We start from the raw sequence: 26,855 nt of genomic DNA on the forward strand, positions 1-26,855 counted from the left end.
TTTGCGAACAGTAGTATTTGCCTTTATTAAAACAAAAAATATTGATAATCATTTAAAGGAGTTATTTTAAGCAATAAATCTGATTGATGACACCGTCGTCAAAATCCTGAAGCCACACAGCTCTTGAAAACAAACCGCCATCTTCCTATTGTTGAATTTCTGGTGTTTCAGGAATTTTGTTAATTTATCATCTGTTGGAAAAGTGTTGAATAAGTACATATTAAAATATGTTACACGTGATTCTTCTTACCTTTTAAGCAGGGCGTGTTTGTGGTCTGGATTCTTGCTTTACTTGGAGGTAAAGTTCATGCCGTTGTCATGCTTGTCTGTTGTCTAGTGTGTTGTTTCCTTCAAAGAGCATAAATGCCCACTGGAACCAGTAACGTGCCAGTGTCCTAAAATATAAGAAAAATCGAATTAAACTAACGAAGTACTGCAAAATACTGACATAATGTAAAACAAATTAACCGAAATGTGAACGATGCTTTGCCGGAGATCTATAGGAGACCATATTATAATATAAATCAACTACAGTAGGGACCCGATTTTATCAGCCCCTCCATGAATTTTAGGCTGACAAAATTGGGAACCTGGCAAAATCGGGTCATATTTTTTATTTCTGTTTTTAAATTTTGACGTGTTAATAATTGCATTTGAACCGCGTTTACAACCTACATAGACTTTTAAGGATCGAGGGACATGCACGTAGCCAGATTTTTATGTTTATCAGGGGGAGAAGATCGGCCCTTACAATTTCATTATGTTTAGTATGTTTCTGGAATAGTTTTTAAATTTATTACTTGAATATTTTTGAAAAAAAAAAATTCATCAGTATTCATTGTCAAGTTGCTAAGTAACGAAGCACGATTTACTGATACTCGAGATCTTATGCACTTCGTTTATCGACTACGGCTAAAATATTAACGTCCCATAAAAAAATATAAAATTTCCATAAAAAATGCAAAATTTGCCAGTAAAGAAACAAGGGTAAAATCAACAGAAAAGTTAAAAATTTCCATAAAAAAAAGAAGTGCATAGAAAAAACAAAATTTTCCATAAATAAAAAAATTTTGAGCAATAAATAGATTCAAAAGTGCAGTAGGATCGACAATAATCTCACTAAAAAATATCGAATTTTCCATTTAAAAACCTCTAAATGTCGCTATTTTCTTCACAAAAAGCAATAAATAATAATAAATTTTCCACAAAAAAAGCCAAAATTTGCAATAAATAAATAATAATTCGCCCACAATAAATCAGAAAATTTCCATTCAAAAAATCAAAGATAGCAATAGCAGTAAATGCAAAGTTGCAATAAACAAACCTAACTGAGCAATTCAAAATGACAATCAATACATGAAAATATTGTAGAAAATTCCAATATTTAAGTAAAACTTTCCATAAAAATAACGTAATTTTCCAATAATGAGTAATAATGTGTGTAATGGATTTCATAAATTTTCAGTCAAACTGAAGCATTGTTTTCACAATTGGAGCTAATTAGTCGTCGTATGTAGATGTAGTAATTGCATTTTAGAGTTCGATAATTAATTACGTAAGAATTTAGGGGAGGGGAGAGTGGGGATGTTGGCCGGGTTTGAAAAAAAATTCTTGCCATACACAGCCAATTCAGATTACCGACCCCAGTAAAATTTTACTGGGTTTTGGAACTACGGTTTTTTCGGTAATTTTTTACGATTACCGAAAAAACCCAGTAAACCAAAATATGTTTTGATTGATGGAAATTACTGACTTAGTCAGTAAAATTGTTGAGCGTTTTTACTGGCTTTCCAGTTTCCCATGCTTCATGCTTTGCTTTTCCGGATACTGTTATTTTTTTCAGAAAACAATACAAATTAAAACCCAATCGACATGAACATGAACATCGACATGCATTTTGCGTACGAATAAACATCTACGGTATGCTCATATCTCAGTGGAAGTAATCGAAAAATATGTGACAAAATCATTATTTGGTTGGTTTGCATACAAGAGGCAAACTCAATGATGCAGATGAATTTACCTCTTGTATGGAAACCAACCGAATATACCAACGTAAGCAGTTAAATCGTCCTGAGCCGAATTGCTGGCTTAAAATGGTTGAGTTTCTCACTGAATTTCGACTACTTACCACGAGAAATCGCAAAATAGGGGCAGGAAAAGTTTGTTTGCCATAGCCGTGTCTCCCGGCGCCGGACGATTTTACAGCAGGAGATTCTCATTTGACACTTTCCCGCATGCACATCAGTTTGTTTTGATTTGATTTTAACGACAAGTCAGTAAAAAACATCAACTACTGAATAGTCGGTAATTGTTTTTACTGACTTTTCGGCCTGTTCGGTAATGTTGCAAAATTGGGTCTGACAGCTACCGTAGTTCAGTAAAAAGTAAAAATTATTACTGAACCTCAGAAGTTTTCAATCAAAAAGCTGAAAGTTCGGTATTTTTTATGATTTACAATTCGTACCCAGTATAAAAAATTACCGAACACGCAAATCGTGATTGAGTGTGTATAGAAAAAATTATTGTTTCATACAAAAAATCATACATGGAGGGGAGGCGAGGTTTCGAAAAATCACAAAAAAATGTTTTTTAATACACCCCATCGTTAGGCGCTACAATTTTAATTATTTCGGCAAAGTTGAAATGAAATATGAAGTGGGTGATGAGGTACAAAAGTAGCGTTACAGCATGGTTAACCATATTTGTAGTACTGAGACAACCCACTAGATCTAAAAATGAACCTATTAGAAGATACTTTAAAAAGCGTTATGTTCGTATGCAAATAAAAAAAAATATTTAGGAAAAAACTCATCAATCGAAATATACACATTTCTGCAACTGCTGTGGGCAGTTACTTTACTGATGCTTAGTTGGTAAACACCAGTTCCCTGGCTGGTGGGGCATGAGAGCATAAGCTTCTACCATCAATGTAGTTGGACATAACCCAAGCAGTGACATAAGTGTTCCTAATATTGGAAGATTAGATATCCCATGTTCCATGTTTCATTTCAACTTTTCCGAAATAAGTAAAATTGTAGCGCCTAACGATGGGGTGTATTAAAAAACATTTTTTTGTGATTTTACGAAACCTCGCCTCTCCTTCATGTATGATTTTTTGTATGAAACATCAATTTTTTCTATATGGCAAGAAATATTTTTTCAAACCCGGCCAATATCCCCGCTTTCCCCTCCCCTAAATTCTTACGTAATTAATTATCGAACTCTAAAATGCAATTTCTACATCTACATACAGTATTGGACAGAACATTTGCAACTTTTTCGATTTTCCATACAAAATGACCAACTTTGGTAAGTTAGATCTCAGTTATTTATGGATCGATTCGAATGAAACTTTTACAGAACATCAGATGTGACTTGAATTTTAACATATATTTTTGAATAATTTTTCCAATCACGAGTTTATAAGTAATAACGATTTGACTAAAGTGTAATTTTTGACGAAAAAATCAAAACTTTTTATCTCAAAATCTGATAGCCTTACACAAAAACTGTCTTCAGCAAACTTATTCATCTCGTCAAAATCTACAACTTTGCTCAACATACGATGAAGCTATTCCTTCAATATGTTAAGTTATGTCAATTATGAAAAATCGTCAAAAAATTCACTTTAGTACAACCGTTACTACTTTTCAACTTGTGATTGGAAAAATCACTCAAAAATATATGTTGAAGTTCAAGTTATGTCTGATATTCTGTGAAAATTTCATTCAAATCGGACCATAAATAACTGAGGTATAGTTTATCTAAGTTGGTCATTTTGTATGGAAAATCGAAAAAGTTGCAAATGTTTTGTCCAATACTGTATGTACGACGACTAACTAGCTCCAATTGTGAAAACAATGCTTCAGTTTGACTGAAAATTTATGAAATCCATTATACACATTATTACTCATTATTGGAAAATTACGTTATTTTTATGGAAAGTTTTACTTAAATATTGGAATTTTCTACAACATTTTCATGTATTGATTGTCATTTTGAATTGCTCAGTTGGGTTTGTTTATTGCAACTTTGCATTTACTGCTATTGCTATCTTTGATTTTTTGAATGGAAATTTTTGATTTATTGTGGGCGAATTATTATTTATTTATTGCAAATTTTGGTTTTTTTTGTGGATAATTTATAATTATTTATTGCTTTTTGTGAAGAAAATAGGGACATTTTGAGGTTTTTAAATGGAAAATTTGATATTTTTTAGTGAGATTATTGTTAAAAGCCTGATTGTTTGGTAGACTCTATAAGTTTTACAATCTATCATGACGTTATTATTGAATAAATACGAGTGCTGGAGACAGTCTTTGAAGAATTCACACACGAGATTATTTCCCGTAGTAAAATAGTTCTATCGTTCAGAGGGAAGAAGGCATTGCCATTGCCCCCTCTGACTACGCCCCTACGTGCATGACATTGAACATCAGGATTAATGTAAACGTGGTAAAACATGACGAAGACATTTTTTGATATATTTTGAATAGGTTGACAAAATCTGATCAAAAAGCTGACAAAATCGGGGGTAGACAAAATCGGGGGCAGACAAAATCTAGGGCTGACAAAATCGAGTCAGTACTGTAATTGTTGCCAGTATTAACCACAAACAATATACTAGATCGATTCAAAATAAAGCATTTGTTCAATTAACCTAATATTTCAGTTTGAATTCAATTGTTCGCAACTAAACTTAATAACCTAATATTTAGTATAAACAATGATTCTGTTAGAACCAACTAAAATTTTAGTTTGAAACAAAACTGATTTATCTTCAAATAACGTCGTGATGTCAGTTAGAAACAAGCAAATAAATTAAATGTTTCGAACAAAATTATTTCTTTCAAACAACAAAATTGTGGTTAAAAACAACCAAATTGATAGTTTGAAATTCAACCAAATTTATGGTTGTTTCAAACTTGTCAAATTTTTCTCCGTGTACGGGTTGCAGTGATTGATGCTGCACGTTAAGAAAAATCCATTCAGAGTGACGCTTAAAATCAATAAAATCATGCATATAGAGGAGATGCCAAATTTGTCCCTTATTCACACAACAAATCATGTGAAAATATGAATATTACTACATTCCCGCTATACATCGCGTAATCGAGCGTGGCCACAAATTCATGTAGATTATGTTATTTGGTCCTTGGTACTGCAAAAGGTACCCAAGCTTGACAGATTGCAGTACACTTTGCACGGCATTCTAGATTTTGGTCTATTACCTTATGTGCAATACAATTTTGGGCTACTGCAAGGGACATGGAGGTTTTTATTTCGTCTTTGATTTGACCACAACAACGGCCTTGATTTGACAAGATTTTCCTGAGAATTTTGCATTTTTGCTAGAAGTCTGTATCCTATGAAGAAATCTTGAGATTACAGCAACATAAAATTTATAAATTATTAGACTTTTTGGATTCCAATACTGAGATTCTAATGTAAAATCCGAAAATCCCAGAAATACCTCCTCCAAGATACCGAAATAATTTAAAAAAAAAATCAATAACCGAATCACATGCTGGATTTATTATATTGTCACAAGAATCCCAGAAAGGCTTACATAATCCCAGAATTATTATAACAAATCTAGAATGGCTATCGGAATCCCAGAAATTCCTCAGAAATTCTGGAATTGCAGAGGAAATCCGTGAATCTTGCTACTACATTTTTGAATGCTTTTCTTTGGTTTACGAGTTTTTAACCGTTTTTTTCTGATTTTTGAAATTTTTCACGCCCTTTGGTTTAAACTCAAATAATGGGTATATTTTGTTTTCCGTGTCTCCTTCCGAAATGTCAGATAGAAAGAAGCTCAGTGTTAGAACGTTGAGCCCCTGTGGCATTTTTGTCGACTAAGTGAACGTCAAACATGATTAAAAGTGTCAAGGTTTAAACTTGGATCCATTTTTTAAATTAAAGGTTAAAAATGATATAGTCGTTATTTGAGCGGGAAAGTATACCAAAGTAGTAGCAAGAACACACTCTATCGTGTTATTTAATAAACACAGGTTTTTATCAAACATTCTTGGACCCTATTCTCATGCAAAGCTCACTTTTACTTTATAAATACCTGAATTTGGCAAAATTCACCCGAAACTATAGAATTCCTACGGTAATATTAGAAGAACCTTAAAACTTTTTTTTTTTGAATCTTCGGCTTTTTTTAACGGAAATCTCAAAATATCTTTCTAAATATCCCAGCTGACATAATTTTTCCATTACTTTTAATCACATTTTAATTATTCTATTCAATTCAACAATCTCAAAGCATGAGTAGCAACCTCTTAAGCTAACTACCAGCAGCTTTGTAGTAAATGCTACTTTAATTTATACCAACGCGTTGTTTGTAATATGTTCGTACGTATTCCACATGTAGCATTTACTACCGAGAACGTAGTAAACTCTGTTTTACTATATTGTATTCATACCCATTGAGTTAATCTTACTTCGTAGATGTTTTGACATGAACATTTTATGAACCCAAACTTTTGCACGATGCATACATTATGCTAAGGGGTGAACCTAAACTATTGCACGATGACTTGAATGGCTATTTTATTATTATCAAAAAGATTAATTTTTTCGCCAAACTCGAATGCTTTTCAAAGAATATAAGATTACGGTTGTAATGGCGCATTGCTTTGAATTTTATGTCGACCTAATATTCCTAACTCTAGTGGAATTAAATGGTATAGTACTAAATTCGGTTTTTTTCATCTACTAATATTCCATTATTTTTTCATGTGTTTTTTTGAAAAAATGTCGCAATTTTAGGTGAAATTTTAGTAAACAAAATTTAAAAAACCATCATGTCAAAATATCTATGAAGTAAGATCAACTCATTGCCTATCGGGTGTGATATATAGAGTTCCAATTGGACATGTAATCACATTGATATGGAGAGTGCACTTTTGCATGTTTTTTTAAGGAGTGAACTCAAACTTTTACACGGAAGTGTACATCAATTTCAAATGTTGTAAATGAAAGATAATACTGCATCACATTTGCGACGCAGATGAAGTACATCTAAAATGATGTGATATTACACATTATTTTTTACTGTGTACCGGTAGTACCGATAAAATACCGGCACTTATACTTTTTTTTCCAATTCATCGAAAAATAATACTGTAAAGCTAGGTATGCTGTTCCGCTCAAGAAAAGTTAAAATTTCTGCTCAAGAAATTGTCAAGAAATTTCCTACAGTGAGCTCCATTTGAATTGACCTTTCTTTGCAACAGTGTACAGCGATCAAATAAAAATGCTTTCGTGAGCATTTCTTGCAAGAAATTTCCCACGCATCGAGATAGGCGATTACTTTTCTGTTAAAGTGCATACTTCGCTTAATATTGGTATTTTTTATATATACGAAGGGCAAATTTCTGGTGAAATGTTTGCAGCTATGGCGTGAATGATCACTGTAACAACGTGGTGCTATGGTACAACCTGTTAAAAAACAAAATTGAAATATGAACACCACCAAGAAGTCCAAATACCGGTGATCACGCAGCTGTTCAGCAATATCATATTGAGGGTTATGGGTTCGAATTCCTCCTGTGGCGGATCTTATACATTGAACATTTCCTTGACGTCCCTGGGCATAGAAGCACATGTACAATAATGGTAAATTGACAAGGAAAGCGCTCAGTTAATAAAAGGGCTTATTTTATTAGAAGCCCATTCACCAATTTCGTAACGTTAAAGGGGCAAAAAATGTTGTGGGTGGTTCTTCTCAAAATGTTACAGCCACTACAAAATATGAAGCACTTCCATACAAAAAATTGTACGAGGGGTGGGTAATTGTCAGAAATAGCAATTTTTAGCGTTATGAAATTTTGTGAATGAACCTTTTAATTACGAAAGTGCCCACTGAGCTGATAAACAGGCACCATCTCAGAAAGAATGAGAAATTGAAGAATAAGAAGAAAATTGTTGACAACAAGATATTTCGAAAGAATACCTGATATATAAAAGAAGGGAGCATTTTACCGACGATTATTACGCGCCATTAATTACTAGTTTTCATTAGAGACGCATTTTTGCCCGCAAAACAAGATACTGCACTGTACCTAATACTATTCGGGGTAATGGCTCATTCGCGGTAGTGGCGTTCGGGGTAATGACCCATTCGGGGTAATGGCTTTCGGGGTAGTGACCCATTCGGGGTAGTGGCGTTCGGGGTAATGGCGTTCGGGGTAATGGGATGGAGACCTCAGAAACAATATGTTCTACGATCACTATTTGATGAAGTCATAATGAGGTCGACAGACTAGTTGTAGTAGAACATGAATTCGGTCTCAAATCTCTTAGCGAACACCATTTTTGCAAACTGGGACCATTTTTGTAATCTAAGTCAGAAATTTCCTTATAGCGTAAACGCTTAGAGGTATGCAACGCCCTATAAATGTTCCGTAATTCAATCAATTTTGTTTGATTTATACTCCATTATCAAAGTTTCCCCCTAAAACAGAAAACCGACTTTCGATTATATGAAAATTTATATATCTATTCAGAATAAACCTTTTGGCAATTTATCAACTACAGTCGATAGTTAGGATGTCAAATAATATAAATATAAATTATAATTCTTTGAAAATATAAATTATAATTCTTTGAAACAGCAGGCATAAATATTCAAGTTTTCTTAGAATAAACTATCAAAGTTACCCCGTTTTACGGTACTACATTTTTAAGGTAATACGTTGAGCTACAATTTGCCTCACAAGCTGGAGCTTAATGCATTTATCAAGCTAAAAACTAAATATCTCCTGCAACAAGTTAGGTGCGAATCTTGGCCTTGCATTACTCTAAAGGCCCATTCACAAATTTCATTACGCCGAAGAGGTGGATGGGTGTCCTTAAGACCTTAACATGTTACAGCGCACACAAAATTTGAAAAATATTTGAACAAAATGCATTACAAGGGGGTGGGTGTCGAAAATGACCATGGCGTTATGAAATATGCGAATGAATCCTAAGATCATGGTGATGCCGTTTTCCTACGCTTCCATTCTTCCATAATTAGTAGCACGCCTCTCCTTACGCCTGGTACATAGGCAGTCAGCTAACCAAACAAGCAAGCCTCTCTGCCATGCCTTTCCCCCAACTCATACACTCCCGCATGAAGCGGCTTAGATGCAGTTAGACTCCACGGTCTACAGTGGACCAGTATAAGTGCATCATCCATTCCTCTCCATATCTTACATTGGTCTGCATTCTGAGGTGGCAGGCGCCATTGTTGCCTAACAATAGAAGATCACCAGTACTTATACACTGAGGGTGTCTGTTGGTCCCAAGCAGTCATCAGGTTGGGTCCTTGTCTAAGTGCAGCTGATCTGGCGATACTGGAGTAGCATCCATGGGCGGCCAATCTAGCTCAATTTCCTCCTGAGATTCCTACAGAAAATTATTCCCGGACTTAGAAGTTGTTATTCTAAAGGCTTTTCGTGAAGTTTCTTTAGGATTTCTACTCTTACCAAAAATAATTTCCAAGAATCTCTATCAAATAGCTTAGAAAAATCTCTTAATTAATTCCACCAGAGAATACTTTAGAGATCAAAGAATAAGACAGGTTCCGATTGGAATAATGTTCTTAGCGATTTCTAGGAGAAGTTCTCTGCCGATCTATCTTTATTTTGCACAAAAAAAATTTGTAATAAATGTTTTTTTTTTTTTTTCAAAAATGCCTACCTAAGAAAATTAAAAATCATTTACACATTTTCATAAAGTTTCCAGCGGAATACGTACGTTTTTTTTTAATCTACCCGCAGAAATACTATATTGTCATTAGATTTTTTCGAAAAATTCATAAGAGATTCATCCAAGTATTTTAAAAAGCAATAGCCATTCTTCGGGGGATTTTATAAAAATCTACAGATTTACTCAAATATTCTGCGAATCATTCTTAATCAACTCAAAGCATTTCACCATAAATTCCATTCTTTGAGGTACTAGAAATCACTCTATAAATTTTCCTTAATGTTAATCCCGGAATTCATCCATTTATAACATTTAGAAATCTATTAACTTTACATTTTTGGTTCAAAACCATTCCAAAATACAACAGTATTTGGAAATATTTACTTAATTACTGTCTGAAAAATCGGGAATTAAACAAAGGATTTCAAAACATATTTGACGAAATTCCTAACGATATAACTCACAAAGAGCTAAAGTTGTTTCTGTAGGGTTTACTACATAAAATCTTATTCTTTTTCTTTGGTCCTATGTAATGGACAATGATAGACATTAAACCTCATGTATTATATGTAACATCTTAGAAAATGTTTCGATTTTACACCGAAGTTTCATGATACTAGGGCGAACAGATTGACGAAGAAACCACTTTTTTCTACTTGCAGGAAATCAAAAAAAAAATCAAAGGACTATTTTGAACTATTGTGATAGAACTGTGAAAGTTGAATGCAAAAATATTGTTGTTTTTAAGAACATTGCCAATTATGTCTTATAGAATTTACCACTTTTTTAAGATTCTTTGAAGTGTTGCTCTAAGAGTATGAAAAGATTTTTATGCGAAGGTGCTTAAGAAACCGTCGAAGGAAGGAGAAACAACAAAATGTTGAAGCAGGTAGAAATAACAGATGGACAACGGTTTACGAATAATAAGTGATTGTTTATAATATTTTATCTAAAGGTGAATGATGGTAGGATAAACAACACGTCAATGATTACAGGATGATTAACACCTCTCTAATACAAAAAAATAGCAAGTTGTCAGATTGTTTTGTCTGGATTCCCCAAAATTCTGCCAGAAAGACTTTAGGAACTCCTGCCTTGTGTTGAATGCAGTTGAATTCAGTTCAGTTGAATTCAATCCCAGAATATGGATCATTAGTTGATTAAACTATGTCCAAAAAAAATTTCATCTTCCTTGAAACCAACTTTTAAAATTTCTTCATGATTTTTTTAATAAATTCCTTCCCCTTGCCTAGTTACTTAGCTACATTTTAATCTCAACAGATTCCTTTACCATTTCTGAGAATTTTCAACAAATTTCCTCTGAAGATTCGAAGGCAAGAAACATTTCAAAATACTTTTCGTAGATGAATCTTGTAGAATCCAGTTGTTTTAATCAGAACTTAAAAAAAAACAAATTTCTATCGTACTTTTAAGTTTATTTAAGAATTGTTTTCGTATTACTTTTGATGAACTTAGTGAAAGAATTTGTAATATTATTTTTGGGAAAACTATTTGAAAACAAAAATACAGAGGATTTTGTAGTAGAACTTACAACGCAATATCTCTGTGATTTTTTGGACGAATTGCGAGGGAAACCGTTAAACTTTTGAAAGATTAAGTATTTTTTTAATGTACCTATGCAAAAACATATTCCGGAAATAATTTGTGGATGAAAGGCAGACATAGAAGAAATAATTGTCCTCCAGGAGGTATTCACTGTAAAATTATGAACAAATTTTATAATATTACTTGACTAATTTTCAAGAGATTTGCAGCAAAAGTTTTTATGCTGAATTATACGAATTGCAGTTAAACTAATTTATTTATTAATTTTTGTATACATCATTTTGGGTTACGGAACAGATTTTTTTTTTGTCAATAATATGAATCATATTTATGGTTTCAGATTTTTTCCACGTCAGAATAATGTGAATTTTTTTACTTATTTTTTATTATCTCCCAAAATTCTGGAGGGAGCCTGGATGATTCTAGTGAGGGTTTTCCCCCTCACTCTCCTCTTCCTACGCCAATGATGGACATCTTCTCGATTTCCAAGGTATTTAAAATCCATTTTCTCACCCTTATTTGTTATGGTATCGAAAACCAAAAAAACTGTGTCAATTCTAATAAAAAATTTAATGTTTAAATTATGTGCTATAAAGTATTTTATATTCAGTTAACCGATATTTTCATAGAACCGTTTTAAATACATAGATCTGTCTTATTGTCCGGTTTATGATAGATACAAGCTTTATTCACTTGATAAATGGTTTGGCGCAGACAAACCGCTTGTATACAATTTAGCAAAGATCAGTTGACTATAAAAATAGTCATAAAATCAACTGACATTTTGTTAGATGAACATATATAGAGGGTGCCTTGCATTTAAATTGATGACTTACCATATTAAATGTTAATAATTTTTATGCAAGTCCATTTAATAGGATATGGAATGAGCGCGCAAAATGTAATTATGTGAGCGAAACACGTGCAGCATTGATTCCCACTCCAACGTAGCGTTTATTATCATGAGGATATTTGATCTTAAGGGGAGTCATCAAAATTTTATGACTAAACATTGAAAACCAGATATGTTTGGCATTTATCTGTTCTAATCTGAAATACACATATTTATTGTTCTCTGCAGGGAGAAAGCAAGGCAAAGTATTAATGTGTAGAATAATAATATATAAGTAAGTCAGGATATAATAATATACAAGGCACACATTCGCATACCATTTGGCGACGAACATTTGACTAAAAATGATTGCCATGGGAACCACTTTTGGAATGTCCTGTTTGATAAAGATGAATTCCTTGCATTCAAATTTAAGGCTCACTGGAGTAGAAGGGTGAGGAACTTAAAAAGGATCATGCAATTTGTATATTTGAAAAGTTTTAATGGAAATTAAATTCACTGCTAGATACTCGACTTTGAATAGAATAACGCAAACTAAAAACGGCCTAAGCTAGAAACACAAAAATTCTACTCAAAGTGTCAAACAGCCAATAGAGAAAGGTGTGCTTACCCAATAAATATGGATTTCTTCTGTTTTTCAATTTAAAACAAAAACGTTTTAAATTCAAACATGCATATTTTTTCAGTGTCTTGTCATTAATTCGATCAATTTCGTAACATTCTGGAAGCTCCTAAGAATTTCATTTCTCATTGTTATTGGTGTGGTCATTTGCTTAACTTTGTGAATAAAGAATAAATAATCGACTGAAGTCGCGTGAGCGAAAAACGTGCAGAATTTATAATCAAGGTCGCGAGGGAGATTCTTTGATCCGTGCGATTCAAAAGCAGGTTATGTTACGAGTCAATAAAAACCGTCCCAACCAGATCATCAAAAAACCGTATGTCTGGTCTAATGGAAGAACGCAGATAAAACAAATTCTTGCATTTTTAATAATTCTCAAAACCTAATTTGCAAGTTTTTTGGCGTTTAAATTTACATACGAAATGCATTATGCATACATATACATATAATTTTGTCTATATCTATGGAACCAAATGCCGATGAATCAAATAACTGAGAATCCAGCTGTGAGACAAGAGCATGTTGATGGAGTCTATTTTCAATTCACTCACAAGAATATTTTCTTCTCATTACAAAGCTTTTTTTATCTAGGTGTTCTGTGCTAGTCTAATTTTAATTTGGTTACACTAAATTTATGATGATTCAATTCTCTCGTTTCTGAGCGCATCATATTGAGCTACATGAAAATAGTGAAGCTTACGCTGCATACGTTTTCAAGACTTAAACTTAGGTCTTAAAGCTTTCACAGCAAAGAGCCGTTTCTTGCATGCAATAAAGCACGCAAGTAGCAAACGATCAGTTTCATATACCCTTCAATGCGGAGGATCAACTACTTTATTTAGCAGAAAGTAGGGGAATTTTATGAGTTTTTGCCAATTAAATAAAATTAAATGAATAAAATAGCTTACTTTGCCAATTTATTAGTTTTGCATGTGAGCAATTTTTGCTGATACCATGCCGCTATCGGCATACATCGTTTGAATTCCATTTTTATGTCACTGATCGCTAGTAGGCATATGATAAAACTAGAGGGTGGTCGTTTAGGTTTTCCCAAATTGATGGACCCCTCGTACGCCAGCTAGCTAAACAGTTTGCGATAAAGCCCGTTTATCATAAATCTTAGGTATCTCTTCACGTGATGTCTCATACTTCCTTTGGAACACATAGCAAATTTAGTGGCATCCTATAATAGAAGCATGTAGCTTACATTTGAAGTTAAAACATTTTGGTGGCCATTTTCAATTACCATTAGCGCACCGCTCGTTTTGAATTCTGAAATCACCATCAGAACTGAGAAAAAACTGGGGTACCTTTAATCAGTTTACTTTTTTATTCGTTGGATACAAAATGTAACATGGACACGTAACACGTACAATCACGGCAAAATCAAATGAAAATGTCCTAAGTATATAATTTAACGGTCCGTCCAAATTACTTTGAATACCTTATTGCTAAAGTTATTCATTGCTTAACAATGAATTAATGTTAAGAATAGTTATCTAAAAACATTCTATATGGCTATGATTTTCACTACAGTGATGTATACATATAATAACGAATTCATTTTCTCTTCAAGGCAGCGTAATAAAATCTAAAAAGAAAAAATAACTTGAGACCATATCTTCAATTATATCATAACTATTTCTCAGGCTTAAATCTAAAGTCTAATATAATTTCATTTCCTAGTTCCTTCACCTATGTGATAAGCCGGCATTGAAAATCCAAACCCTTGAAGGAAATGATCGTGATATTAATTAACAGATCAGACCAAAAAGGTCACGATCATGGTTCTAATATTTCACAATAAGACATTGAATCGATACGGTGTCGTCTGCGAGGAAAAATTATTGAAATGTGAAGTCATGCATTGCAGAAACAGAGAAAAAAAAAGTTTCGTAGCAAAACTACAGCTCAAAAAATGGTGTCCGTGAATAACAGAAACCCGAACGTCAATTAGGACTAATTAGTACTGAATCATGCACATGGCTGTTCCGCCGTCACACTCTAATGAGATTAGAGTGACCGCACGTCTTTTGATTTTTAGCAGTCACTATTGATAGGGAAGGTTTCATTGACCGCTGTGAGAAATGACGCATTGTTTGACAAAACGACACGTTTTCGATAGGAATGGTTGGGATAAATCTATTGGATTCATTTTGATTCTTCAATACTTAGTACTAAAGACTTGCACGAATAACTATTCTAACCGCTGTTTGTTGAAATCCGTTAATTTATGAATTTAAACTAAGTGACAATTCTTGAGAAAGCTTGATCAAATTTGAAATTTACTACCAACACAAATCGCAAAGGCAGTGTTTGATTTATGAAACGGACGAATGGTAAATGATCAAAAGTTTACAGCTGGTAAGAAGTGGTTTAACCGGAAAAACCGAAAAATATCGAAAACTTTGTTTCGCTCCGTTGAAAGATTTGAATAGCATATTGGTAGTAAATATGCAAATTTTTATTAGCAAAACTCAGCTTAATTTGCATCGTCTCACGAAAACATGCCGAGTTTTGCTGAACAAAAAAAAAACTCTGCCTGAGCCGGATCACGTGCTTGACACACAAGCGATTTCCAGTCCCAATGATAGCACGTGAATATTAATATGCTGAAGATTCCTGACTCGAAACACTTGCCATCGAGAACTGGTATTTCGTGGTGATAAACGAGGTGGGTTGGACATAAACGGTGACCGCATTGTAAATATGAATACATGGGAAATATACAAACAAACCTTCGTAACTTTTCCGAAAAATGAACTTTATATAAACTGTTAACATTGATCTTGAACATTATTGAATTTTTATGTTTTGAACTATTTTTCTACAAAAAGTTATAACGTTACGATTTTGTAAAAGAAATTGTAAAACTCATATATTACATAATGGACTGTCAAGTAAGCATACCATTAACCGAAGGAAACCTATGTGCCTATTAAAACGCTGATCAGTCATTAATTTAGAACCTTTACAAGGTCCAAACGCCCAGTCCAATTGGAGTACCAAATGCTTAAGTTTAGGCAAAAAAAAACATGTTTACTCAAAAGTCCAAAAAACATGTTTTCCGGTTTCAAATTCTAATATTGGGTGTATTTCCTAAACTCAAATTATCATAGTGAACGTCAAACATAATCAAAAATGCCATTATTCAAATTTGGACTCATTTTTAGTATTGAAGTTTAAATATTATAGCTAAACATAATATTAAAACAATATGTTAAAAATGTTAGAACCCTGTTCAGTAAATATTGTTGATATAAATATTAAGTTGATGAAATTTATTTTTTATTCAACGTTTTGGAAACATGATGTTTATCCGATCAGTTTATTGAACCCAAACATGGAAAATATTTCAGCTATGCATAGAAATCATCATATTTTGTTTATGTTTGAAATCCCACTGTTCGAAGTTTTACGATTAGGGGTGTTTAGCAACATTGCCTTGGGATTGCTGCGAAAAATAAATGAGTTTAGTTTTACGACTCCCCGTTACCCAGAGCCTTTGTCATATTCCTCACAAAATTACACAAACAGGTTGTTGAGCAACCAGATTTCTAAATAATGCAGATTATATTCCCTCAGTGGCCTTCGTGCCATTTGATGTCTCTACGCTTGAGTTCCTGAGCTTATGCTTCGGAATTTTGGGATAAAACTATCTTATTAACTTTTGAGTAAAAGTTCGTCCTCTTGAGAAAGAAAACAAAGTCAATGGAAAATGTCACGTGAATAAAATTAATTGGCCACAGCGATAAAAGCTCTTTCGCAACTGTTATTGTGGGGGTAGGGTGCGTGCACCTATAGTGACTTATCTGTTAGTAGCAGAATTATTTATCACAAAAATATTTCAATAATTCAATATATAAGCGTTTTCCATATGATTTTATCGGATTTCCAAATGCTACATCAATATATGGTCGCAGAACTAACTTTACCTATTTTGGAACGCGTACCCTTTCGAAAGTATCACAATCACTTCTGAGGGCGGAGCCAAAATTTATTAAGCTGGTGTGTGTTTGGAACACACAATAGTATCACGTGAAAGCTTTCTCATCATCATTTTATAAAACATAAAAAATCATTAATGTTAACTCCGCCTTTTTCGTGAGTGTTACCGCTATGAGCTTTGCGCATCTTCCAAAAAAAAATGCAACTTTTCCTTTTTGAGTTTATTGTTTTATTAACATAGCGGGAAATAGGATAACAGCGTCCGCCTGAGCTGGACAGACCAGTTTCAGTTTAAAACGAAAATGTCACTTAGTTAAAGTATAGGATTTTTTCTATTACGTTGCGTTTTGGGGGATGTTAATATTATGTTTTACAAAACAAATTTCAAACCAAAACTTTTTGCTCAATGCTATGGAATTTGATTTAAGTTTGACAAATACTAAATTCAGGATTCCTTAAAAGCCATTGTTGTACAAACATAAGTAGTAACCGAGCCATGCTTGAATATCATTGTAAATTATGCGTTAGAAAATATATAAAATGTAAATATTTAACTTGAGGGAAAAGCCCTAAATATGAACATTTTAGGTGTGGTAAAACCGACTACTCTTAACAATACATTTAAACCATTTTGTCCAACCAATAGTTGTCAATATGAACTATATTGTTTGAGTAAAATAGTTTTGTTTCCCTAGAATAAGCCAAATATTTATTACTCTTGAAATTATAAGTGACTCGAGGTGATGATAGCTATTTCACCGATAATAATTTTGGACGTATTTTCATATAACTTACTGGAACAGCTGAATGAGATGATTTCATTTTAAATAATTCTTTGGTATTATTTCAAACATTTAATTTATTTCTCATAACATTTTGTTAGTTTAATTTTGCAATGGTCTTAGTAAAAATTTATTTATAATTTTATTAGATATTCAACATTGGACATTATATGAAATTTATTAGAATTATATCAGAAAAAGAGTGCCAGAACTATCTTCAGCATTTTGTTTTGAATCCATGATGAAAGCAATTCTGGTATTGCATCAGAATACATACATTAGGGCGGTTCAACATTTAAAAATGTTTGAGAATCCAATCTTCCATATGTTCCTTACCATCTTTACCATGTAAATAGTGTTCTGTGAAATTTTCAGCTTTCTTGATGGAGATTTAAAGGTGGCCCAAAGACAATGTAGGATTAAATGGAAATTACTATGGAGAAATTTTGAAAAATGTTCCAAACAGGCTAGTACTATAATTTAAGTACAAACTTATTATCCCATAGTAAAAACATATTCTTCAAGCCATAATAAAAAAATTCTCTGAAGTCATAAATTCAATCCGACAGATAGTAGAAGAGATATTCATGAGTTTGTTTGCTATTAAGGACTGTTCATTTTATAAATTGGACACCTTGTGCATGTTGTATCTTTTTAATTTATCCATGAAATTTCAATCGGATTTCTGTACATCTTTTGACTAGTATTATACAATGTTGTAATAATAAAATATTCTCCAAAATAATTTAATTGCACACGAATATGGAACAACGTTTTGAACGGTCGATTTTTTTAGGTTATCAAAATCAATGATTGATAGAAAATGGCTGAGAAATTCGACAATCTTTGTTTTTTATTCTCCAAAAAGGCTCGTTCTTCGAAAGCAACATCAATCAGAAGCCTGATGGAAAAAATCAAGTTATTTTTGGAGCAACAATGCTACAGATATAATAAAATCATTTTTCCTCGATATTTTTGGAGAAAAATATTTTAAATTTGAAAGGAACTGATATGAGTAGATTTTTTTTTTTGGTTTAACGTTTTGGTTGGAACGTTGATGAAAGTTCTAATATACTATTAATATTAAAAATAATTTACGCCTTCATAGAATTACTTAATTAGTCTCCACGTCACATTCAATGCACAATAGAAAAACAATTACTTTATTTTTAGAAGACTTTTCAAAGCACAATGACATTCATTGAAATTGGCAACACTGCTGTAATAAAATCGAATTTATTTTCCACATATTATTTTCATAATAGGGTAGAAGCACCGGTTTTGGCCATACGCCAGTTGTAGCCATAGGGGATTATACATCGTCTTACATAGCCAATCAGCATAAAACCTTTTGTGTTCAGTAGATCACATTCACATGATAGAGCTACATTCATTTACTCGTCCAAATTGATTCAGAACATAAGAAAATCAATTCATTTTTCTTATAATTTTAGCTCCCGTACTCCTAATTTGGCCAGGGCACTCCTAATTTGGCCCTTCTTATGAGAAATCAATGCGATTGGCTAATTTAGGAACCGAAGTTAAATCTCTGGCCGAAACTGGTTCCGTTGGCCTATATTGACCAACGGGATTTTTAAAGCGAAACAATGGATTTAGCTCAGTTTTGATATTTTACACACATAATATGGATTGAAAGCTTACATTTGACATATTTGTAGTAAAAATACGGCTTCCCATTTAATGTTTAACGACAATTTCTCTTAGGCTGGCCAAAACCGGTGCTTTTACCCTATGTTATTCTGAGATCACCAATTGAAATATTCGGAAAAAAACGTTTACAATTTGCTGTAGATCGATAAATATGCGTACATGATTTTAAAAGTATGAGACTTTTTAGAAAAACGACCATAAATAGTAAAATTTATACTCAAGACTGCGGTTTAAACTCACGATTTAGCTCTCGTTTATACAAATAAAGTTTCTTAAGTAATCTGAACTAGTTTTGAACACACTTTTTACTTTTCTCTTTTGCTGGGAGTGAAAGGATGGTGTATCAGCAAATTTGGGCGTAAATTTATGAGTCACTTATGTTACTGATGTTAGTAAATGGTGGAATATAATTCATTTTTTTTAAACTACACTTTTTGTAGACTAGTAAAGATACAAACATACAATTTGTTCATAAAAATGAAGGTTTTTGTTTTGCTAAAAATAATGTTAAACTTTGACAATCAGCTTCCCATCAACGAAAAGCATTTTCTAAGATCTTATATTTTCATAGCATTGTATAATAATAGTTGAACGATTCACAGAAAACCGATTACGATTTTATCAATAAATTAAAAAAGATATAGCATAAACAAAGTGTCTGCTTCATAAAATGCAAGTCCTTATTTGGCCTTATATGGGATTAAAGCTCTGCAAACATGTACAAGAATCCCAAACAAAATTAGCTCAAAAGGTATTTGTTTCTTCAGCAACATCCTTCATTAAGGTTTGAAGAATGAGTTTTCAATATGGGATAATGAGTTTCTAATAACATTACAGTACTAGCGTGTTTGGAATATTTCTCGAAATTTCTCCATAGTAATTTCCATATAATCCTACATTGTCTTTGGGCCACATTTTAATTATCACCTAGAAAGCTGAAAATTTCACAGAACACTGTTTTTATGGTAAGGATGGTAAGGAGCATATGGGAGATTGGATTTTCAAACATTTTTAAATTTGAATCGCCCTTATACAACATGGCCGGCTTGAAAAATCATTTGAAGATCAAAAGCTTGTTCTTAAGGCTTTATATTTTCTGGTTATAAGTGGAATACAGACATTGTATGTATTTGTTCCTTGAAGCCAAAGGAACTAATATATTGCAAATCTGTAGAATCTTTTGTGTCAATAGAGTTACAAACGAAGTTCCATTTTTCATGTAAATCGATCCACAATGCATAAAGCTTAGTGCTTGTTTATGTTATTATGTTTTATATTTTTTATGTCAGTTTATGGTCATTCACAAAAACATGTGTTTGTCGTTAAGACATCAAATGAAAATCAAATAAATACAAATGCGAGCTCGAATTGAGGAGTCTTTCTGCAGTTTACTATTCATATTAATGTAAGATTCGGAACAACTTATGAAGATCGTTCAAACTAAGTTTCAAGAATCAATTAACTGGAAGAAAATCCAACATCTGTATAATCAAAGTAGTATTTGTGAAGCACCAATATCCTCATAATCATAGTAAATATACGTACTTAATTACACAACGGAACCCCTTATACCCCGCAAGTTGGAGGTTTAACCTAGTCTCTGGAAATGATCTTGACTACAACTTTTCCAAGCCTAAAAAGATAAACAAAACGCAAACGCAACAGTTACTTAAATTTTCATAAATTGACATAGAAATTTGAATGATATCAGGTATCAGAAGGCCGGCTCCAAAGGAACGTTCCCCACCAGTTGGGAAATTTGTGCCATCGCCATATCCCCTTCGGGACGAACCAGCACAATTCTGGACAAACATTTGAAAAGGGCCCAAGAGGTCTTGAGCCTTTTTTTAGAAACGTGGCTGTTGAGCCCTTTTTAGCCCGCCCACGCAAACTAACACCACTATCAGAAAGATTGGTGTTCGCTCTTCCTGATAGTGGTATTGGTGAGCGTGATCGAGTTGAATTGGGCTCAACAGCGTCTTGCAAAGCCAATGCTTACCAATGACGATGTGCCCTTTTGAAATGATTGTCCAGAATTGTGCTGTTCGGCACCCATGACATTGAATGATTCTTCTAGCCAATAAATCATTGTTAATTTAATTTGTAATTTGAACTTTATTATAAACGATAACCTGTTAGTTGAACTTTACATCGGGTCAAGGAAACGAAATTGTTTTACTAAACTTTTTTGATTTCGATTATTGAATTATCATTGATACTTGCAATTAAGCGAAACAGCTTTTGTTTACATCGTGTTTAGAAGACACCAGCTCAGGGAAACAGAAGGCAAACAAACACTGTAAGAATTGAAAAAGTTTTATCAGTCGCAACTTTTCAACTATTCGTTTTTCTAGGTATGCACAGATACGAATCGAGAGTGAAAGAGTCATTCTTTGAAATGGTGAAGACCAAATGTGAATTGATTCACACAGCAAAGATTTCTGGAGGGACAAAGTGGGACCAGCACAATTTGGTTTAAAGCCTTTTAATTTTCTTATACGTCCATATTTTAAATAAATTGGAAATAATGCTTTGAACAAAGTTTAAGAAACAGTATAATTTTTGGGGAACGTTCAAAAATTACGTCAATCATTTAGAGGAGTGGGGGTGTACGAAATTGTGTCAGTGTATGTACTAGGGGCTTGGAAACAAGCGTGATAGTGAGCATAGGGAGGATTTATAAATACTTAAAAACAATGGACGTAATATTTGAATGTCCCCTTCATTTGATAATCTGCCAATACCATGTTGGCGCGGTAATCCATTTTGGTGTTCTATAATGCATCCTGGTTCAATATCTGTTATAATAATTATAAAGTTGGACAACTGGAGCTGAAAACCCTTACTTACTATTTGCTTCTGAACTGCAGAGTCTTTTGAATGGCATACTATTGACGTATGCAGTCCATGCTGGTCTTCTTCTTCTTCTTCTTGGCATTACATCCTCACTGCGACAGAGCCTACTTCTCAGCTTAGTGTTCAATGAGCACTTCCATAGTTATTACCTGACAGCTTTCATTGCCAAAGTTACAATTTTCACATTCGCATATCATGTGGTAAGTACGATGATACCCTATGCCCAGGGAAGCCAAGCAAATTTCCATTACGAAAAGATCCTGGACCGACTGGGAATCGAACCCAGACACCTTCAGCATGGCGTTGCTTTGTAGCCGCGGACTCTAACCACTCGGCTAAGGATAGACCCTGCTGGTATTACTCGCTAAAATGTTGATGTACGAAATGCGTTTTAAACTGGGGAACTTTAAACTTTTGCAGTACTATGAAATACTCTACTAAACTATTAAGCAATGTATGAAGTTTTGGAGTCTAGGTTATCCGCTAATATAAAAAAATATCGTTTCGTTCCTTTTACCTTCAAAAATATATTGTCCAAATCTTGAGTTTTGAGACTTATAAAAGCTGATATATTGAAAATTGAAATCTGGACTTCATTGCCGTGCGTATAGTGTTGCAAGCTACTGTAACTGTATCGATCAAAGAAGTTTAGGTTTAATTCCCGCTGCAGTATTATTTTTTTTGTCAGAAATGTATTACGATTGTGCCATGTCCGTTGATTCGTTTGATGCTCCCTTTAAAGGCCTTAATCGTGCATAATGCTTTCCAGGAGACTTTCCACGGTAGGATTGACAGCTAAAAGTGTTCATGCAACCGAGACAAAAGGGAAAACAAAATTTACGAGTATGGTCGATCTTTACATTTTCCTTTGTAATCTAACGGTTACACTGATTGCGAAACTTTAAAAAATCATGGCAAACCAAAAAGCCTGCTGAACGCAGCTGTCTTATGGATTGTCTTATTAGAAGCATGGTCAGTGTCTTTATTTTTAAATCTCATAGTTTCCAAATATTTAAGGCCGCACGGGACGTCATTATAATCATCCTATCCATTTGAAGAAGCAGATCTCAAGTACCACTCCATATATGGATGTGAAAAATTTATCACTATATTCTATATATGTGGTGCACAATCGATTAAATTTTCAGCTTCATCGGTTCACTAAAACTCGAGATTTGCTTCGGCAAAGTTTTGATGATAATTGTTAGAGTGAGACAAAAGATAGGGAAAATAACACGGTCTCCCGTGTCCCCTTAAACACATTCGAAAAAAAAAATGATTGTTCTTTTTGTAATTTTTCAAATTGCTGGAATATATGTATGTAACAATTTCAAAAACCAAATTCATGCTTTAATAAGGTTATTGACCTGATTTTGACAATCCTTTTAAATGGGTTTTTTAATTCCCGGTAATATGTAAGCTATCCGTCACAGTTCTTTCAGTCCTACACACTACTAAAAACTAATAGTACAGTGACTTAAATTCCATTTTAAGTAAATATTCTCGATGTAAAAAATAAAATAAAGTAAATCTGATATTGGGAGCCAGATAACCATAACGGTTAATGCGCAAATACTCAGCAAGACAATGCTGAGGGTCTTAGGAAAGAGTCCAGCCGGTCGAGAATCTTTTCGTAAAGGAAACTTTCTCGACTTCCCTGAGCGTAGAGTAAGATCGTACCTGTCACAAGATAGACACATGCAAAATTGATCGATTGATAAAGAGAGCTGTCATTTAAAAACTGTGAAAGTGCTCATGAGAAGTTGGGAAAAGTTGGCGTATGTAACGTCAAAAAGAAGAAGAAAACAATTTGATAGTAATTATTTGCACTTAAAATTGCGTCATTCTTGTTAATTAACGTACAAGCTATCGGACACATATGACGTTAATTTACATGCATTCTTAGAGAAGCTGCTTACGCAGACTGAATATTTTGAATGATTCCAGTTATTTAAAATTATTCAGTTCCATGTTACCAACCTTTACAAAAACATCGTTTATGCATCATTTGAAGGAGAGCTGTGTAACTTCAAAAGTGATAGTGTATAAGTTAGGTAAAGCAAGTGAAAGAGGTTGAAGGAGGTCTGTAAAAAAAAATAACTTAATTTTCGAGTCTAGTACACAACTCTGATAACGACCTTTTAGTGGAGGTCGAATTAAGCGTATATTTCAAAAGATACAAACTTTATTGCACTAAACAATTCGAAGGTTTATTTTTAATTATCAATTTTGATTTTTATTCTAAAATTATTTTTGAGAAAAAAAATCCCACATAATTTTTGACGATACAAGCAAACATAGCACCAAGACGGTTTGGTTGAGACAATTAGTTTTCAAGTTATTCACACATGTATGTTCACCCATTTTTATATGACGTAGACTTGTTCATGGATAATCTCGATGAACGTCATCGTCACGTAATGCTTTGAATCTTATAGAGAATATGAAGTATTTTTATCTCTTGTAAATTGTTTTTGTACCATTTATAAACAAATCATATAAATTGAAGTATATTAAGGACTGTTCATTAAAAAAAGTGGACATCTGATTGTTAACATTTTGGTGTGAAAATTACAAGGAAAAATTCAAATTTTGTTTCAGTGTGTACTCAAGTGTTTATTTTGACAGCAGAAGAAAGTTGACATCAAACAGTTGTAAATTCCGAGCGATAGGTCGGTTCAACATGGCGACACACAGGTTGTTTCCGCACAAATGGTGTTCAGAAAAGCTGTCGTTCCGAGATTTGGCTTAAATCGCGAAGTGTCCAAATTCCAATTTTGCAACACTGTATCAAAAACAGATGCTTATGACGACGTGCAATACATCCGAATAGAAAAATTTGGGAAAAAAGTTTTTTTTATGGCAAGCAATTTGCTCCTGCGGTATGAAAAGTACTACATTTTTCACAACGGGTTCAATCAATGGCGAAAATTACAGAACTGAATGCATTTAAAAACATCTTCTACCCATCTACCGAAAGTATAACAAGCCTCCATTGTTTTGGTCAGGCCTGGCATCGACTCACTATGCTTCAGCTACTTTGGAGATGATCAAGAAGGAAAAAGTCGAATTTGTTGAAACATGGAAGATTCTACCGAATTGCCCATAACTACGCCCCATTTGGAAATATTGGGCAATAATCAAACAACATCTTAAGAAAGATGGAAGATAAGCCAGTTCCATGGATTGTTTCAAGAAAATGTGGTAAGCAACACAAAGAAAAGTTATGAAGAAAGTTGTGCAGAATCCGATGGGAGGCATCAAGAGAAAAGTCAGAGCATTATCCAGGAATGCTAAATAAATGTTCAAAATTATGTGAATTTGGTCGAGATTACTTTGATTTCCATGTATTTCAAGAGAACTCATGAATTTGTTCGAAAATAAACTGTTTGCTTTAAAAAATACGTGTCCACTTTCTTAAATGAACAGTCCTTATTTTTTAAAATTATAATGTACATTAAAAATAAACAAAATAATTTATGAATTTTTGGGTCACCTTATCCCACGGAAGAGCACCCTAATGACGAAATAAAAAAATACGGGACCAACATGTTTTAAAAAGGCATGACTGGAATAATTTTCTAAAATAAATAAAATATATATTTTTTTCGAACGTCGACCGCTTTGGGGACAATTGTGCTGGTCTAAATTTGACCCTAAAAAGTTCATGGAGTGATAGAATAGCCAAAATAAAGAATATTTTGTTCTACGAGATGATAAGTTTATAGGGTAAATTTTAAAATAATCACTCAAATATGGTCCGTCCTGAAAGAGATAACGTGCTGTTAAAGTGCTGATTGTTTGTTTGAGCTTTTTTTACAAGTAACCGGCTACAGTTCCCAAGATCCAGTCCTGAAACTATCTCTTGAAACCGAAGCTGTATCACTTTCTCCCTACCTCGGACTCCAACAGCCGTTGCTCTAATCATCATCCGGTAAATTAACGAACAAAACACACCGACTAAATTTTCAGCGAAACAATTCAAAATATTCGGACAACAACGACCATAACTCAATGAACTTTAGATTTTTATATTGCGAACGCCTTTTGTTAACCGAACAACTTTTTTACTTCTTGAATTTTGTTTTACGCTCAGCATTATCCAAACTTTAAATTGGCCGGCCAAATTGAAAATTCTTGAGAACGATCAAAACCGTGACAACAAAAAAAAAACGCCCGTCCGCGCGCGTGGCCTACTCCGATCTATCCTCGGACAAATAAAGCGACGTATGCATTTACAGATGAAAAATGTAAGAAATTAATCAAATTAACCTTTTGATCAACTTATGAATATCAATCTTTAGCAAATGCACAAATTTTTTGACCAAAAATGTTGAAATATTCAAGAAAGCGGCTGGTAGCACAAAAACCAAGGGTTGTGCACTACATTTGTAGAACTATATGATAAATTTTTCATCGTACTTGAGATTTCCTTCTTCAAATCGATAGGGTGATTAAAATGACGGCTCTCGTGCGGTCTTAACCTTAGTAAGGACCTTGGGCCACCACTCTGGCTTATTGTGATCACTGAAGTTACCACCGGAGATATCCGTATTGTAGGGTATTTGAGGTTTTATACTAAAACTAGGCATGTGACGGATCAAAATTCATGATTTCGAGTACATACGGCTCTTCTAGTTCAAATATAGAAGACTGATCACTTTGGTGCTTCTTGATAAATGAAATAGCCTAGAAATGACCACCTGAGCTACCGGTGATGTGGGACATCAGTTTTTGTACCAAACCTAGACATTCGGTGATTTAATTTTCCTGATATTTTTTTCTTTGAGCATGTGACCTACCTCTAAAGCCCGGATCCAGGTGCACGATTTCAATCAATTTGGATCCT

At 33.5% G+C, this 26,855-nt stretch overlaps 1 long non-coding RNA gene across 1 annotated transcript; it reads right to left on the reverse strand.

Annotated features, from left to right (window-relative positions):
* LOC110674576 lies at positions 1-26,176 on the reverse strand. The gene is made up of 3 exons (XR_002498999.1): positions 25,904-26,176; positions 251-395; positions 1-191 (listed from the first exon to the last, which is right to left on the reverse strand). It is a non-coding gene; the product is annotated as an uncharacterized LOC110674576 (long non-coding RNA).
* Between the last annotated feature and the right edge of the window lie 679 nt (positions 26,177-26,855).

Source organism: Aedes aegypti, chromosome 1 (genome assembly GCF_002204515.2).
Source record: "Aedes aegypti strain LVP_AGWG chromosome 1, AaegL5.0 Primary Assembly, whole genome shotgun sequence".
Classification (NCBI taxonomy): Eukaryota; Metazoa; Arthropoda; class Insecta; order Diptera; family Culicidae; genus Aedes; species Aedes aegypti.